Genomic DNA, 15,660 nt, shown 5'->3' on the forward strand with positions numbered 1-15,660 from the left:
TCTTATTGTTGAATACAGAAAGGGAAAATATTTATTTTTATTTTCCATTTTTATTAAGATTTTTCTTTAATTTTTTTCTACTATATTTACTTTTTTGTAAACTTTTATATTATGTTTTACTTCCATTATCTAATTTTATTGTTTTACTGTATTCATTTTTCCAAATTTTCAAACTTTTTTCCCTTTTTTTTAATCTTTTCCTTTTTTTCTCTAATCTATCAAGTTTCCTTCAACAACCAGACCCATCCTTTATTTGATTTCCTTATTGTTTTTAATGGTTTAATTTTTATTATTTTTTTACTTTATTAATTCCTTTTCTTCCTTCAAAATGATGAAATGAAGGAATTCACCCCGAAAAAAAAAACAAGAAGAAATGACAGCTAAGCACTTAACCAACAAAGATACAAGCAAGATGTCTGAGCCAGAATTTAGAATCACAACAGTAAGAATACTAGCTGGGGTTGAAAATAGATTAGAATCCCTTTCTGTGGAGATAGTAAAAGCTAGCCAGGATAAAAATCAAAAATGCTACAACTCAGATGCAATCTCGAATGGATGCCACGGTACAAGGATGGATGAAGCAGAGAAGCAATTCAGCAATATAGAGAACAAACATATGGAGAATAATGAAGCAAAAAAAAAAGAGGGAGACTAAGGCAAAAGAGCACAATACAAGAATTAGAGAATTCAGTGACTCATTACAAAGGAATAACATTAGAATCATAGGGGCCCCAAAAGATGAAGAGAGAGAAAAAGGGGTAGTATGTTTAAGTGAGCAAATCACAATGGAACACTTTCCTAACACAGGGAAAGACACAAACATCAAAATCCTGGAAGCACAGAGGACACCCGTTAGATTCAACAAAAACAGACCATGAACAAGGCATATCATAGTCAAATTCACAAAATACTCAGGCACAGAAAGAATCATGAAAGCAGCAAGGGAAAAAAAGTCCTTAACCTACAAGGGAAGACAGATCAGGTTCGTACCAGACCTATCCACAGAAACTTGGCAGGCCAGAAAGGAGTGGCAGGTTATATTCAATATGCTGATCGGAAAAATATGCAGCCAAGAATTCTTTATCCAGCAAGGCTGTCATTCAAAATAGGAGAGATAAAAGAGTTTCCCAGACAAAAATTAAAGGAGTTTGTGACCACCAAACTAGCCCTGCAAGAAATTTTAAGGGGGACTTTCTGAAGGGGGAAAAGATAGGAAAAAAAAAAAAAAGACCAAAAGCAACAAAGACTAGAAAGGACCAGAGAACACCACCATAGTCTCCAACTCTTCAGGCAACATAATGGCAATAAATTCATATCTTTCAGTACTCACTCTAAACATCAATGGACTAAACACTCCAATCAGAAGGCTAAGAAAAGAAGATCCATCTATATGCTGTTTACAAGAGACCCATTTTAGACCTAAACACATCTTCAGATTGAAACTAAGGGGATGGAGAACCATCTATCATACAAATGATCACCAAAAGAAGGTGGATTAGCCATACATATATCAGACAATCTATATTTTAAAATAAAGACTCTAACAAGGGATGAAGAAGGACATTATATCATTTTAAGGGGCCTATCCACCAAGAAGATCTAACAATTATAAACATTTATGCTCCAAATGTGGCACACCCAAATGTATAAATCAATTAATGACAAACATAAAGAAACTCATTGATAATAATAACGTAATAGTAGGAGACCTCAACATCCCACTTATAGCAACGGGCAGATCATCTAAGCAGAAAATCAACAAGGAAACAATGGCTTTGAATGACATACTGTACCAAATGGACTTAACAGATATATACAGAACATTCTCATCCTAAAGCAGTGCACATTCTTCTCGAGTGCACATGGAACATTCTCCAGAATAGATCACATACTGGGACACAAATCAGCCGTCAACAAATACAAAAAGATGGAGATCATACCATGCATATTTTTAGACCACAATGCTATGAAACTTGAAATCCACCACAAGAAAAAATGTGGAAAGACAATAAATACTTGGGGCCTAAAGAATATCCTACTGAAGAATGAATGGGCTAACCCAAGAAGTTAAAGAGGAAATTACAAAGTTCATGGAAGCCAATGAAAATGCTAACATCACAGACCAAAACCTCTGGGACGCAGCAATGGGTGGTCATAAGAGGGAAGTATATAACTATCCAGGTCTTCCTAAAGAAGGAAGAAAGGTCTCAGATACACAACCTAACCTTACACCTTACATCTTAAAGAGCTGGAAAAAGAACAGCAAATAAAACTCAAAACCAGGAGAAGGCAGTAAGCAATAAAGATTAGAGCAGAAATCAATGCTATTGAAACAAAAAAGAAAAGAAAAGAAAAGAAAAGAAAAGAAAAGAAAAGAAAAGAAAAGAAAAAACAGTAGAACAGATCAATGAAACCAGAAGCTGGTTCTGTGAAAGAATTAACTAAATTGGTAAAACCCTAGCCAATTTGATCATAAAGAAAAAGGAAAGGACCCACATAAATAAAATCAAGAATTAAAGAGGAAAGATCAAAACCAACACAGCAGATATAAAAACAATAATTAAAGAATATTACGAGATGGGGCGCCCGGGTGGCTCAGTCAGTTAAGCATCCGACTTCAGCTCAGGTCATGATCTTGCGGTTCATGAGTTCAAGCCCCGCGTCAGGCTCTGTGCTGACAGCTCAGAGCCTGGAGCCTGTTTCCGATTCTGTGTCTCCCTCTCTCTCTGACCACCCCCCCCCCCCCGTTCACGCTCTGTCTCAAAAATAAATAAACGTTAAAAAAAAAAAAGAATATTACGAGCAATTATACACCAATAAAATGGGAAATCTGGAAGAAATTGAAAATTCCTAGAAACACATAAACTACCAAAACTGAAACATGAAGAAATAGAAAATTTGAACAGGCCCATAACCAGTAAGGAAATCAAATTAGTAATAAAAAATCTCCCAAAAAACAAGAGTCCAGGGCCAGATGGCTTTCCAGGGAATTCTACCAAACATTTAAAAAAGAGTTAACATCTATTCTTTCAAAGCTGTTCCAAAAAACACAAATGGAAGGGAAGCTTTCAAACTCATTCTATGAACCCAGCATTACCTTGATTCCAAAACCAGACAAAGACCCCACTAGAAAGGAGAACTACAGACCAATTTCCCTGATGAACATGGATGCTAAAATCGTCAACAAGATACTAGCCAACCAGATCCAACAATACCTTAAAAGAATTATTCACCATGACCAAGTGGGATTTATACCTGGGATGCAGGTCTGGTTCAATATATGCAAAACAATCAATGTGATACATCACATCCATAAAAGAAAGGATAAGAGCCAACGATCCTCTCAATAGATGCAAAGAAAGCATTTGACAAAATACAGCATACTTTCTTGATAAAAACCCTCAGGAAAGTAGAGATAGAAGGATTATACCTCAAGATCATACGAAAGACCCACTGCTAATATCATCCTTAATTGGGAAAAACTGAGAGCTTTTCCCCCAAGGTCAGGAACACAACAGGGATGTCCACTCTTGCCACTGCTATTTAACACAGTATTGGAAGACTTAGCCTCAGCAATCAGACAACACAAAGGAATACAAGGCATCCAAATCGGCCAGGAGGAAGTCAAACTTTCACTCTTCACAGATGATACAATACTCTATATGGAAAACCCAAAAGATTCCACCAAAAAACTGCTAGAAGTGATCCATGAACTCAGCAAAGTTGCAGCATATAAAAATCAATGCACAGAAATCAGTTGCATTCCTATACACCAATAATGAAGGAAAAGAAAGAGAAATCAAGGAATCTATCCCATTTACAACTGCACCAAACCCCACAAAATACCTAGGAATAAATCTAACCAAAGAGGTGAAAAATCTACACACTGAAAACTATAGAAAGCTTATGAAAGAAATTGAAGAAGACACACACAAAAAAGGAAAAATATTCCATGTTCCTGGATTGGAACAACGAACATTGTTAAAATGTCAATACTACCCAAAGCAATCTACATACTCAATGCAATCCCTATCAAAATAACTGCAGCATCTTCACAGAGCTAGAACAAACAATCCTAAAATTTGTATGGAAACAGAAAAGACCCCGAATAGCCAGAGCAATCTTGAAGAAGAAAACCAAAGCTGGAGGCATCACAATCCCAGACTTCAAGACATATTACAAAGCTGTAATCATCAAGACAGTATGGTACTGGCACAAGAACAGACACTCAGATCAATGGAACAGAATAGAGAACCCAGAAATGGGACTCACAAACGTATGGCCAACTAATCTTTGACAAAGCAGGAAAGAATATCTAATGGAATAAATACAGACTCTTCAGCAAATTGTGCTGGGAAAACTGGACAGTGATATGTACAAAAATGAACCTGGACCACTTTGTTACACCATACACAAAAATAAACTCAAAATGGATGAAAGACCTCAATGTAAGACAGGAAGCCATCAAATTCCTGGAGGAGAAAGCAGGCAAAACCTCTTTGACTTCAGCTGCAGCAACTTCTTACTCAACATGTCTCCAGAGGCAAGAGAAACAAAAGCAAAAACGAACTATTGGTACCTCATCAAAATTAAAAGCTCTGCACAGGAAAGGAAACAATCAGCAAAACTAAAAGACAACCGAAGGAATGGGAGATGATATTTGCAAATGATATATCAGATAAAGGGTTAGTATCCAAAATCTATAAAGAACTTACCAAACTCAATACCCAAAAAACAAATAATCTGGTGAAGAAATGGGCAGGAGATATGAATAGACACTTCTCCAAAGAAGACACCCAGATAGCCAACAGACACATGAAAAAATGCTCAACATCACTCATCATCAGGGAAATACAAGTCAAAACCACAATGAGATATCACCTCACACCCGTCAGAATGGCTAACATTAACAACTCAGGCAACAACAGATGTTGGTGAGGATGTGGAGAAAAAGGATCTCTTTTGCACTGCTTGTGGGAATGCAAACTGGTGCAGCCACTCTGGAAAACAGTGTGGAGGTTCCTCAAAAATTAAAACTAGAACTACCCTATGACCCAGCAATTGCACTACTAAGTATTTATCCAAGAGATACAGGTGTGCTGTTTCAAAGGGGCACATGCACCCCAATGTTTGTAGCAGCACAATTGACAATAGTCACAGTATGGAAAGAGCCCAAACGTCCATCAACAGATGAATGGATAAAGAAGAGGTAGTATATATATACAATGGAGTATTACTCGGCAATCAAAAAGAATGAAATCTTGCCATTTGCAACTCTGTGGATGGAACTACTGGGTATTATGCTAAGTGAAATTAGAGAAAGACAAACATCATATGATGTCATTCACATGAGACATTTAAGATACAAAACAGATGAACATAGGGAAGGGAAGCAAAAATACTATAAAACAGAGGGGGACAAAACATAAGAGACTCTTAAATATGAAGAACAGAGAGTTGCTGGAGGGGTTGTGGGAGGAGGAATGGGCTAAAGGGTAAGGGACATTAAGGAATCTACTCCTGAAATCACTGTTGCACTATATGCTAACTAACTTGGAGGTAAATTAAAAAACTAACTAATTAAATATATATATGTTAAATTAATTAAATAAATATATATATATACATGTACACACACACACACACATATATATATTTATTGCTGGAAAAAAGAATAAAAGAGATAGAATATAAAATATTCACATAAAAAACACAGAGGTATCATTCAGATCCTACAAACACTAAAAAAGTAAAGAAGGAGTATCATGGAAAACTTTGTCAATTTGACAACTTAGATGAAACAGATAAATTCCTTGAAAAATAAATTTGCAAAAAATGATATAGCGAGAAGTAGAAAATCTGAATAGCTTCATATCTCTTAACGTAAATGAATTCATTATCTAAAACCTTCCCTTGAAGAAAACTCCAAGTCCAAAAGATGTCACTAGTAAATTCCTTGAAGAAAACTCCAAGTCCAAAAGATGTCACTAGTAAATTCCATCAAATAAGTATAAAATAACACAAACTTTACTCAATTCTTTTTAAAAAAAGAGAAGAAAGAAACACTTACCAGTTTATTTTATGAGGTCTGCATAACTTCAATACCAAAACCAGACAAACATATTATGAGAAAATTATAGACCGATATCCATAGTAAAGGCAAAAATTCTGAAAATATTAGCCAATCAAATCCAGCAACTATAAAAACCATACTTCATGATCAAATTGGGCTTATCTTAAAAATACAAAACTGGTTTAACATTAAAAAAAACAATCAATATAAATCATATTGACTCATATAATATGTTAACAGAGAAAAGGAGAAAAAACGATTATCTCAACGGACGCAGAAAAAGTATTTAATAAAATTCAGTACACATTAACTACAAAAAAAAAATCTCAGCAATCAGGACTAGAAGAAAGCATCAAGCAACTTATAAAAGATGGTATGAAAATCCTACAGCTAATGTTAATGTTAAAATACTGAATGTTTTCTAAGACAGGAATGAGATAAGGATGTAGAATCCTACCTAGGCAGTGAAATAAGCCAAGAATAGAAATAAAAGACGTAAAAATTAAAGAAGTAACACTGTCTATTTGTGAATGACATATACCATTTACATAGAATATCCTAAGGTATGGCGCCTGGGTGGCTCATTCAGTTAAGCCTCCAACTTTGGCTCAGGTCATGATGTCCTAGCTCGTGGGTTCGAACTCTGCTCAGGCTCTGTGCTGACAGCTCAGAGCCTGGCACCTGCTTCAGAATCTGTGTCTCTCTCTCTCTCTGCCTCTCCTCTGCTCTCTCTCTCTCTCTCTCAAAAATAAACATTAAGAAAAAAAAAAAGAAAATCCTAAGGCATCTACCAAACAACTACTAGAACTAATTAAGTGATGAATTTAGCAAGGTAGCAGGATATGAGCTCAATATATAAAAATAAATTTGACTTTTATACTACCGGCAGAAAATCAGGATATTAAAATTTTAAATTCCACAAAAAACAGCATCGAAAATATACAATTACCTATGACAAAATATGTGTAAGACCCACATATAAAACTATAAAGCCCTGCTGAGAAAAATTAAATAGTTAAATGAATGGAGCTATCATTTCATGTTAATTCTCCTCAAACTGTTCTATAAATTCAATATAATTGAACTCCACAATCCTAATAACACCCTAAAAGATATGTTCTTGGAACTTGACAAACTGATTAAAATTTTACATCAAAATACAAAGGGGGAAAGATAGACTATGTATAGCAAGAAAGTAATTAACACAAAATTGAGCATAAGGATAGTCAAACTGAAATTGTATAGAAGAAAAAGACCAGAAAAAAACTCATACGTATATGGACAAGCAACTCAGTTTAAAAATGGGCAAAGGTTGGGGCGCCTGGGTGGCGCAGTCGGTTAAGCGTCCGACTTCAGCCAGGTCACAATCTCACGGTCCGTGAGTTCGAGCCCCGCGTCGGGCTCTGGGCTGATGGCTCAGAGCCTGGAGCCTGTTTCCGATTCTGTGTCTCCCTCTCTCTCTGCCCCTCCCCCGTTCATGCTCTGTCTCTCTCTGTCCCAAAAATAAATAAACGTTGAAAAAAAAAAAATTAAAAAAAAAAATGGGCAAAGGACTTGTATCGTAGTCACTTTGGGGCACTGTAACAAATTACCATAGACTGCGTAGTTTAAAAAACACTCTTACTTCTCACAGTTCTGCAGTCAAAGTGCTGGCAGATCTGGTGTCTGGTGAGGGCCCACTTCCTGGTTTGCAGACATCATGCAGTCTTCTTATTGTATCCTCAGATGATAGCAGAAAAGGAGAAGCAAACTTTCTCCTATCTCTTCTTACAATACCACTAATCATCCCTAATTACTCCTCAAAGGCCCCACCTCCAATACTATCACATGGGGGATTAGAGTCTCAACACATGAATTTTGCAGGGACACATTCAGTCTATATATCAACTTGAATACACATTTCCCCAGGAAGACATACAAATGACCAAAAAGCACATGAAAAGTTGTTCAACACCCTCGGTCATTATACAAACACAGATAAAAACCACAATGAGATACCACTTCATGTGCATTAGGGTGGCTATAATGAAGAAAACAAAATAATAAGTACTGACAAGGATATGCAGAAATAGGAAACGTCACACATTGCTGTTGGGAATGTAGAGTGGTACAAACACTGTGGAAAATGGTATAGAAGTTCCTCAAAAAAAATAAACATAGAAATACCATATTACCTAGTAATTCCACTACTAGGTATATATGCAAAAGAAATGAAAGCATATGTCCACACAGAATCTTGTACATGATAGTAGCCTTTTTCATAATAACCCAAAGGTAGAAATAATCCAAATGTCTGCCAAAAGATGAATAGACGAGCAAATTGTGGTATTTACATACAATAGAATTATTTCTCAGCCATAAAAGGAATGAAGTACTGATGCATCCTACAACTTGGATAAGCCTCAAAACATTACACTAAGTGAAAGAAACCAGGCACAAATGGTCACAATTGAATGATGCCTTTTACATAAAATATTCAAGAAAGGCAAATCCATTCGGATAAAAGGCCAATTAGTCGTCACCAGGGAAATGAAGATGATTACTTCTGGGGTGTTCTGTGCTGACGAAAAATTTTGAAACAGAGAGAGATGGAGTTGCATAATATTGTGAAGGCATTAAGTGACTTGTACACTTTAAAATGGTTGTTTATGTTATGTGAATTTCACCTCAATTAAAAAATTTTTAATTTTATTTTACATTTTTATAAGATGCATTTGTGCATTCGAGGTATAATCAGCATTATTTTAGTTCCTGAAAAAAGTTAAAACATGTAAAATGTCAAGCTAATACATATCAATGATTCACAAGCAGGAGCTATTTTTGTTAGCATCATTCCACTGTGATAAGGAGACCTGTATACTATCTTGTATACCACAATAAATAGATTTTTCGGTAAATTATGTTATCTAAAAGATTATAAAATAATGATATACAAGAATGGTCAAAACTTGTGTTGAGTTTTAAAATATGCTAATGAAATTTGCATTTCTAACACATATTATATAAAGCAGTATAATGCAGGAGTTATGGCAAAGATTTTGTAGTCTGACCAACCAGCTTTATACCAGCTATGTGACCTTGGGCAATTTTCATAATGTCTCCATAAATTTCAATTTTTTCATCAATAAAATGGGAGCAATAATGCCTAATTAACATGTATGTTTAACAGAAAATGCCTGTCATAGAGCCTAAGGGATTATTAAACATAAGCTATAACACATGATTACCTAATTCAACTTAAAATTCATTAATGCATTCAATAAAAATATATTTATTACCTACTACATGCTGGGTACTAGGCTAGGCACTGGAAAAGTTTAGATGAAAGGCTTATTTCTATCTGCCAGCAGTTTGAAATCAGTTGATTTGGGGGTGGGGAACCATGGAAAAGGAGATGAGTTGAGGAAGCATGACTAAGAAAAAAACTGATGAGCAGAAAAAATTGATGAGCAGAAAACAGGTATTAAATTCAGCAAGAGATTGATGTGAGCAAAATGGCTGATGCAGAACTTAGGAGATAGAAAGGATATTTCACAAATGATGGAGCTTAAGCATTGGACAACATGAAAAGTTTGGTACTAACTGGAAAGGGACATGAAGAAACTCTATGATGAGGGAAATGTTCTGTATCTTATTACAGTACTGGTTATATATATGAGTTAAATATGTATAACTGTATACTTTATATCCATGCATTTTACTGTTTGTAATTAAAGACATAATGACATAATTAAAGACAGAATGACAGACACACATGCACACATACAGATATATATATTATTTTGAATTACAGGCAAACTGGTCCTCAAAGACTACTGAAAAGGCAGACACAATACCTATTGGATACCATGTGACCATTTAAATGAGGCAATATAAAACCTAATCCATTGTTTTGCTCTTAAGTCATCTGCAGATTATTTCATTATAAGAAAACTATATTATGGGACGCCTGGGTGGCTCAGTCAGTTAAATGTCCGACTTTAGTTCAGATCATGATCTCACAGCTCATGAATTCAGGCCCCAGGTCAGGCTCTGTGCTGACAGCTCAGAGCCTGGAGCCTGCTTCAGATTTCATGTCTCCCTCTCTCTCTCTGCCCCTCCCCCACTCACACTCTGTCTCTCAAAAATGAATAAATGTTAAAAAAACACTTTTTAAATAAGGAAACTCTATTCCCAATTATAATTCATAATTCAATCTATTTATATATCCAAGATGATACAAATCTTAATTTTAACTTGTCAAATTCCATGAATTTGAGAATTCTGTAAAATATTGGGAAATTTTAATAAAAATCTAGGATTTTGCATCCATTCTCAATTTTAATTTCTTAGTCAAGTTAAAAACCAAAAGTGAAAACAGCAGATGATGAATTACTGATGTTGAACACATTATGGGCACAATGTATACAAGGAAACTTCTGGGGTGATAGATATGTTCATTATCTTGATGGTGGTATTGTTGTGATCATTTCTTGGGTGCATATATTTGTAAAACGTGCCAAACTACATACTGTAAATTTATCCACTTTACTGTGTATCAATTATACCTTTAAAAAGTACATAAACAACATCCAAACATAAATATACACACACACCCAACAAGTATGCTAAAACTAATAAGCCTGACAGAACCAAATTTTGTGAGGCTATGGAGCAACCATGATGTCATAGATTGTTGGCAGGAATGCAGAATGGTACAAACACTTTGGAAAGGCTTGGCAATTTCTTACAAAACTAAGCACACATCAGTTTTTGACCAAGTAATTCCATCCATAATTATTTACTCAAGAGAAATGAATACACAAAAGATTGTTCAAGAAAGTTCTTAACAGTTTTATTCATAACAACTAAAAACCAGAAATAGCTCAGATGTCCGTCAGCCAGCGGGAGGATGGATAAACAAAATGCAGTATCTATACAATGGAATACCACTCAGCAATAAAAAGGAACAAACTATCTATGCACTCAATAACATGGATGGGTCTCAAATACTATGTTAAGTAAAAGAAGCCTTACACAAGAGTACACATGTATGATCCTAATTATATGAAAAAGCAAAACTAATCTATGACAAAAAAGCAGAACAGTGATTGCCTCTTAGGAGTGTTGGGAAGACCAGCAAGAAACAGAATAACCTTTTCTGGAGTGATGATAAAATTCTAGATCTTGAAAGGGTTTATTTGGCTTATGCAGAAATACATATTGGCCAAAACTCATGGAAGGGTGGGTACACTAAGATTTGTGCATTTCATTATAAATTTTACTTCAAAATGAAAAAAAAGAATTGTAAATAAATACTGACTAGCTAATGACATGTATGCTCAAGTGTTTGGGGCTAGGATATGCTAATGTCTGCTGCTTTAAAATGCAACAAAACATGGCTTGATGGATGGACAGATAAGTGATAAGCCATGTATAATGACACGTTAACAGAATCTAGGTAGTGGGTATTCCTTGTACAATTCTTCTAACTCTTCTATAAGTTTGAAAAATCAGTCTGTAAGATCGTAGTGATACCATTTTTTTGCACATTTATGTATCTGTGTTTCATGGACATGTATATATGAAGTATATGCATGTGTATGTTTATGTGTGGTATATTCAACTGCTCCCTCTCAAATCAGATCCTTCCAATTCACTTAAAAATACTCAAGTTGCTCCTATTCCCAAATAATACAAAACATACAAAAAGAAACTTCCTCAAAATCTTATCCTCCTTCAGCTACTACTAGATCACTCTTGTTCCTTTCAAAGCCACATTTCTTAGAGAGGTAAACACACTTCCTATATCTATGCCTTCACCCTATCTCATCTGGCTTGTGATTCCCCCACCTCCCAAATTCCAGAAAAATAGCTCTTGTTCAAGATACCAATACTTTCCAATGTCACTAAATCAAATGGGCATTTTAAAATCCTCATCCCTTGAAGAATGTAAAATAACAAATTGACTTTTTAAAACTTTGAAATGAGGGAAGCAAACTTTATATGGTTTGTAAACCAAGCTTTTTTGAGAGGGGGGAGGAAGGAGGGAGGGAGGGAGAGTGAGGGAGGGAGAGGCAGAGAGAAAGAGAGGGGGAGAGAGAGGCAGAGAGAAAGAGAGGGGGAGAGAGAGCACATGCATGTGCATGAACAGGGGAGGGGCAGAAAGAGGGGCAGACTCCTTGCTCATCACAGCGTCCAATGCAGGGTTCGATCTCACGACCATGAGATCATGACCTGAGCTGAAAGCAAGACTCAGATGCTTAACCAACTGAGCCACACAAGTGCCCCTGTAAACCAAGCTTTTTTAAAAATAAAAGCTCAATTTCATATTATAGCCAAGTCAGAATGTGAGAAGGGGAAAGCTTAAAGGATGATATCAGAAAAAGGGGGAAAAAATGAAGATTATACTATACTCCAAATGGTAAATGCCACTAGGAAAATTTCATAGACCATTTTCACCTAATTCTACTGTATTTTTGAAATTCTACTAAACTTATGAACTACTGTTAACATTTCTTCAACTGGTTTACTCACTGTATCTATAGAAACTCCATCTTAAATGAATCTCCCAAATCACGTATTTATGCAGAAATTTTTTCTTAACTTTTTTCAATGTTTATTTACTTTTGAGAGACAGAGCAAAAGCAGGGAAAGGGCAGAGAGAGAGAGAAGGAGACACAGAATCCGAAACAGGCTGCAGGCTCTAAGTTGTCGCACAGAGGCTGAGATGGGGCTCAAACCCATGAACCGTGAGATCATGACCTTAACCGACTGAGCCACCCAGGCACCCCTATTTATGCAGAAATTATTACCTGAGTGACAAGAATAATAACCAGAGATGTTATTCTCCAAGGATGAAAAAATCCAGTGAAGTATCAAAACTAGTATAGAAACTATGTCCTAATCTTCAGAAGATAAGCCCTCAAGCTTTTCACAGCACATTTGTAACACAATTCAAAGCCTTTCAATGATTTTGGTGTATCAGGTAACAGAAAACTGTACAGTAAAATCACTTTTAAAATATATATCATAAAAAAAGGGGAATTTCTTTATAACATGGACTTCAGAGATGAAAGACAAATTTGAGCTTAAAACATGCAAAAGAATTTGAATTGTATTTAGTAGTTTTAGTGGGAGGAGATTTCCAGATACTCCCCAAAACAGTCACTTTTTGTAGCACACTCGTGTTTCTGATTTTGCAGATACTCAGGCAATGGGTAGTCAAAGAAATGCTGGAAAGGACTTTCCACCGTGGGCAAAAACAATAAAGTATATGTAAAGATACTCACAGAGGGACTTTATCATCTATTTTCCTCTGGTATTCATCTATATACCCTGGTCACAGATGATAGTTTCCTAAAAGCTCCTTTCTTTATTCTTGCCACCTATTCTCCTGAGAAAGTAAATTTGCTTATTCCACAAGCAATTATTTAGCACCTTCAACGTGCAAGCCTAGAACTGTATGCATTGCCTGGGCTGAAAGGGACAAACAGTATGGCTAATGGTAATACACTACAATTATTGAAGGACTTAATTTTACTCTAACTTTTTACATCAGAGCTTTATACATAATTGTATTAGACTATTTTTTTTTTTATTTTTTTTCAATGTTTTTACTTATTTTTGGGACAGAGAGAGACAGAGCATGAACGGGGGAGGGGCAGAGAGAGAGGGAGACACAGAATCGGAAACAGGCTCCAGGCTCTGAGCCATCAGCCCAGAGCCTGACGCGGGGCTCGAACTAATGGAGCGCGAGATCGTGACCTGGCTGAAGTCGGACGCCTAACCGACTGCGCCACCCAGGCGCCCCTGTATTAGACTATTTTTAAATGTTAAAATTAGTTGTTCACTTACCTTTGAGTTCCACTAACAATGGAAGTGTCACGAAGAATAAAATAGCTTAAATTCAATTATAAGGAAGGAAACATGGAAGGATTTAATCACAAACGAGACAAACAACCCTGAAAATCCAGAGTGATTGTATAGTATAAAGTCTAGCTTCAGAACTCTAATCTTTTTGGATCACAAACCTTTGTGAAAAGCAGCTTCTGACAGGGCTCCCAATAATCCCCAACTGTTGGTATCCACAGCCTTGTTAATCTCCCCCCTTGAGTAAGAGCTGAACTTAGCACTTGCTTCTAAAGAAGCAAATATGGCAGGGTTCCTGGGTAGCTCAGTAGGTTAAGTGCCTGACTCTTGATTTCAGCTCAGGTCATGATCTCATGGTTCTTGAGATCTAGCCCCAAGTTGGGGCTGCTTGGGATGCTCTCCCCTGCCTCTCCCCTCCTTACATGTGCACCCGCTCTTGCACTCTCTCAAAAATAAATAAATATAAAAAAATAAAGAAGCAGGGGCGCCTGGGTGGCTCAGTGGGTTGAGCGACCGACTTCAACTCAGGTCATGATCTCACAGCTTGTGAGTTCGAGCCCCACGTCGGGCTCTGTGCTGACAGCTCAGAGCCTGGGGCCTGCTTCAGATTCTGTGTCTCCCTCTCTCTCTGCCCCTAACCCACTCACATTCTATCTCTGTCTCTCTCAAAAATAAATAAACATTAAAAAAATAAAATAAAAAATAAAAAAGCAAATTTGGCAAAAGTGAAGGGCTATCTCTTGTGTGATTAGGTTACAAAAGACCACAAAAGAGGGTAAGTGCTCTCTCTTACCCTCTAGCTCTCCCTGATGAAGCATGCTGCCATGTTATAAGAAACTCTATAAAGAGGCCCATGTAGTAAGGAACCAAGGGAAGCCTTCACCAATAAATAGCTCACAGTGAACCGAATCCTGCCAACAACCATGTGGCCAGGAAGGGAATCCTCCCTAATCCAACCTTGAGGTGACTGCTGCCTTCTGAGAGGTGGAGCCAGAGGACCCAGCTAACCTATACCTGAATTCCTGACCCACAGAAAGTAATGATCAAAGTGTACTGCTGTACGCTGCTAAATTTTGGAGTAACTTGTTACACAGCAATAGATAACTAGCATATATCCCCTCTGAAGAAAAGTACATCTGTAGGGGCGCCTGGGGGGCTCAGTCAGTTGAGCGTCTGACTCTTGGTTTCGGCTCAGGTCATGTCATGGCTTGTGAGTTTGAGCCCCGTGTGAGGCTCCACGCTGGCAGCACGGAGCCTGCTTGAGATCCTCTCTCTGCCCTTTCCCTGCTCACACCCTCTCTCAAAAAAAATAAATGAACTTAAAAAAAATAATAAAAGAGGGGTTCCTGGGTGGCTCAGTCAGTTGGGCATCCAACTTCAGCTCAGGTCATGATCTCATGGCTCGTGAGTTCAGGCCCCAGGTCAGACTGTGCTGACAGCTCAGAGCCTGGAGCTGCTTCAGATTCTGTGTCTCCCTCTCTCTCTGCCCCTCCCCTGCTCCTGCTCTGTCTCTCTGTCTCTCAAAAATGAACAAACATTAAAAAAAAAACAAAAAAATTTTTTTTAATTAAAAAAAAGAAAAGTATAGAAGTTTACAAATTCTGGCACATATTATGGGGAAATAGGAAGCCTCTCTGAAGTCCACCAATAGAACTCCTAGTGGTCCAGGATCCCAGATCAAGAAACTTCTGATATGATAAACTCTAAACAATATACATAAAAGTCCTGCAGAAAAT

At 36.8% G+C, this 15,660-nt stretch overlaps 1 protein-coding gene across 3 annotated transcripts in view; it reads right to left on the bottom strand.

The window, feature by feature from the left end:
• Positions 1-15,660, bottom strand: part of ERCC6L2 (ERCC excision repair 6 like 2) — a 137,118-nt gene that overhangs the window by 116,446 nt on the left and 5,012 nt on the right. The window lies entirely within an intron of this gene.

This window comes from Prionailurus viverrinus, chromosome D4 (assembly GCF_022837055.1).
Source record: "Prionailurus viverrinus isolate Anna chromosome D4, UM_Priviv_1.0, whole genome shotgun sequence".
NCBI classification, from domain to species: Eukaryota; Metazoa; Chordata; class Mammalia; order Carnivora; family Felidae; genus Prionailurus; species Prionailurus viverrinus.